Here is a 3469-nt window from a genome sequence, read left to right on the forward strand (position 1 = left end):
AAAGGGATCAACTGGTAGTCCTGCCATTAAGGGGTTTTGTGACATAAGCAATTCTCCAAGTCCCAGACTCCTTACATGTAAACTGAGAAAAATAACAGTACTATATAGGGCTGTTCTGGAAATGTAGCAAGTCTCATGCCTGGCACGTAAGAAACGTTCATTTGGGCCTGTGAGATGGCTCAGCAGATAGAAGTGCTTGCTGCCAAGTTTGACCACCCAAGTTCAATCCCCAGGACCCATATAGTGGAAGGAGGGAACCAACTCCAAGGATTGTTCCTTGACTGTCACATGCACACTATGGTATATATGTATGGAGACATACCCATACATGCACACAAAAAATAAATAAGTGCAAAAAAATTATTAAATATTCATAAGAAAGAAACTCACTGAACGGTAACTACTTTGTATCAGGTTGGAATCTAGCTCTACTATTGACCTATTTGACCTCATCCAAACTATTTCCCCTGTTCTTCCCTTTCTCCCTCTGCTTAAGAGTGTTCATAATGCACATTATGACCTGGGAGATGGTCTCTAGCCATGGCTGTGGGAGATGATCTTGTTTGAATTAACTGAGGTGGGAAGATCTTCCCAGTGTGGATGGGGCCATTCCCTGACTGGGATCCTAGGCTGTGTAAATGGAGAGAGAGGGGAGAGTAGCAATGTGCATGCATCCGTTGCTGTCTTCTGACTGCAGGAATAGTGTGACCAGCTGCTTCAAGCTCCCAATGCCTTGATTTCCCACCATGATAGACTATATCCTGAAACGACAAGCTGAAATAAACCCTTTCTCCCCTAAGCTACTTTTGTCAGGACATTTTATTGCAACCACAGGAAAAGCACCCACCTTACAGAATTCTTAAGAATATTAAATGTGATAACATAGATATAAATCTGGCATAGGATGCACATCAATTAATATTCATTAACTTGGGGAACAATCTTTCTGTTCCTACCTACTGTTTCCTCTCATGTAGCTTAATCTAATGCTTAGATAAATTAGGGTTATCTGGCTGCTTCCTAAGAAAAAAGAATGAATTTCTCTAAGTTACTAAGACTTTTTAAACTTTTATTTCATGTGTATGTGTATATGTGAGTGCATGCCTGGTGCCCATAGAGGCCAGAAAAGGGCATTAGACCCCCTGAACTGGAGTTACAGGTGATTGTGAACTACCATGTGGGTGCAGGGAACCAAACCAGGGTCCTCTACAAGAGCAGTGAGTGCTCTTAACCACTGAGCCATCTTGTCAGCCCCAGTTATTGTTATAAATAGCATCTGATAGTTCATTTTCAAAGATACCCGAAGCTAGCTTCAGTCCTGCTACAAATGAACAGAAAGCACTAGACCCCCTCTAATAACTGCTAGCTTAGCTATTTCACTCCAACCCAAATGCTAAGCTATGCCCCACCCAAATTAGAAATTTAGAGTAGAAAATTACAACAATCTTGTCTAAAATGTCATGCATCTGATAAGCTTTAAAACAAACAGGATGCAAAATGTAAAAATAAACCTATGCATGGTTTTCCGTGAGAAAAAAGACAAAGCTAAGTAGCAAAGGGAAACATAAGCCTAGATAATCCATAAGGTTGTACCCATTTGATTATTCAAAATAGGAAGGAAGGGTCATGAATTACAGTTTTTAAAGATTGTTCTCTGCCTCAATCAGCACACCTACCATTCTAGGTTAATCCCTACCCTTGCAAAGTCATAAATAAAATGCCTCCATTTCACTACTGAGTCTCTAGAGCTCTTATTATGACATGAGAGAGTTCTTATTATGAAGCGAGGACCACTGTTTCTTAACAGTTAATAAGACTTTTAAACAACTTAAGGGAAGAGACTGTCTTCTATAACTTCCTGTCTCTTTTGCCTGGCATGACCTGACCCAAAATAAAATTGAATTTAGAAATATTCTCCTCTGTCCATGACTTCATCTGTGACTACCTCCCAGGAGCCACCCAGGTCATCCTTAGCTGTTCTTCAGAATTTTCTCAATCTGATGAGATGGAGAGGGAGGTTCAGAAAGCAGTGTTGATGAAGATTTCATTCTGAAAATTATAGTTACTTCCTCTCCTACTAGAATTCAGAGAACATTAAAATCTTTCTTTAAATTAGTTAAGTAGCAAACATTAAAAAGAAAAAAATTAAGTAGCTACTTAAACCACTATATAATAAAGTTATTGGGAGTTTGGAGGATGGAGTTTATGCACTCCAAAAATACACAAATTGAAATGTAGGGAAAATATTAGAAATTCAAATTTAGTTGGTATAATAGTAAATACATCTAACATAAATAAATTATATATACATGAAGCATATGACTAAATTCTTAATTTTTTTTATTTTTTATGTATATGTGTGTTTTGCCTATATGTTTATGTGTATCCATGTGTACAGTGACCACAGAGGCCAGAAGAGAGCATCAGATCCCCTGGAACTGTAGTTATGTTGTTACCCACCATGTGGATGCTGGGAACCAAACCCAGGACCTCTACAAGAGCAGTCAGTGCTCTTAACCACTAAGCCATCTCTCCAGCCCATGACTAAACATTTTAATGGGTATACCTTATACATTTTTTAAAGTTTGACTATCATTGGCTTAAATGGCGTTACAATAATTTTGCCATTATTATAATCAAAAATAATCATGACATTTTAACTTTGTTACTTTGAATATAGAGGGTTATCCATACAAAAATTACATGCACTGACTGATTTTAAAGACTTTATATCTTTTTTAAAAGATTATTTTTATTTTACGTGTGTGAGTGCCTGCGTGTATGTATGTGCACCATGTATGTGCAGAAGCTCATGGAGGCCAAAAGAAGGCATTGGATCCCCTGGAACTAGAGTTACAGGTGGTTGTAAGCTGTCCAGTGAGGGTGCTAGGAACCAATCCTGGGTCCTATGAAAGAGCAGCAAGTGCTTTTAACCACTGAGTTATCTTTCCAGTCCCAGAAGACTAATACTCTTACTGCTCTTATTAGATAAGGAAAGGAGGAAAATTGGAAAGAATAAAGAGAGGTATGGAGAAAAGACAAAGATTAAAATTTAAAATCTCAAGAGAAAAATCTAATAATTTTATGAGTCCTGGCAGCATTCCAGTGATTAAAGCTACAAATGTGAAGTCTATCTAAGGCCCATCATTGTCAGATATTGTGGAACAATAACACAAACACTTACTCCAGCACTGAGTTAACAGAAATCAGCTTTTTTACTACCGTGATGGAAAGTTCAGCATGGGCCTGGATGAGTATCTGACGGCCTTTGTCTTTCACTGACCTTTACTGCCCTTTGATACCTACTCATCCTGGACCACCTGCCCAGAGGTGCTGTCCTAGTTTGTTATTCATTGCTGTGACAAAACACTCTGACCACTACCAATTTGGGGAGGAAAGGGTTTATTTATCTTACATCTCCTGGGTCACAGTTCATCAGGGAGCCCAAGGTAGGAACCTGGAGGCAGGA

This window comes from Nannospalax galili, unplaced genomic scaffold (genome assembly GCF_000622305.1).
Source record: "Nannospalax galili isolate Female #2095 unplaced genomic scaffold, S.galili_v1.0 scaffold183, whole genome shotgun sequence".
NCBI lineage: Eukaryota > Metazoa > Chordata > Mammalia > Rodentia > Spalacidae > Nannospalax > Nannospalax galili.